We start from the raw sequence: 463 nt of genomic DNA on the forward strand, positions 1-463 counted from the left end.
GGACACCTCTGGGATGGGGTTTGGAAAAGGGGAGGGGAGGAGGGGGAATGACAAATCTTTTGTCAGGAAAAAATTGCTCCATTAAATATCTAAATGTAAAATAAATTGCTTTTTGCTGTTGAGCTCTGACTGGAGAGCATTCAGGAGGAGCAGAGGAGAGGCTGGAGGTGTGGAGGTGGAGGGGAGTCCATGTCCATCCCAGCTCTGGGACAGGTAGGATCTAGGCCAGCTGGCCCCCAAATTTCCTTCCCAGCCACCTTGGGTGTAAGAGAAACCCCAGGCCAGAGCACTGCACACCAGAAAAGGCTTTTTAAAGCAAAACCTGATCTTCCAGGCACAGAGTGATGCCTGGCTTGGCAGGGAGGCAGAATGCTCCTTCCCTCAGAACAGGACCACAGCCACCCCCTCCCCTGCCCTCCACCCTGCCAGAGGCAGGGCAGTCACCTCCTATTCAAGTGAAAAA

This window comes from Agelaius tricolor, unplaced genomic scaffold (assembly GCF_023055355.1).
Source record: "Agelaius tricolor isolate 1412-34295 unplaced genomic scaffold, bAgeTri1.0.p SCAF_38, whole genome shotgun sequence".
Lineage (NCBI taxonomy): Eukaryota > Metazoa > Chordata > Aves > Passeriformes > Icteridae > Agelaius > Agelaius tricolor.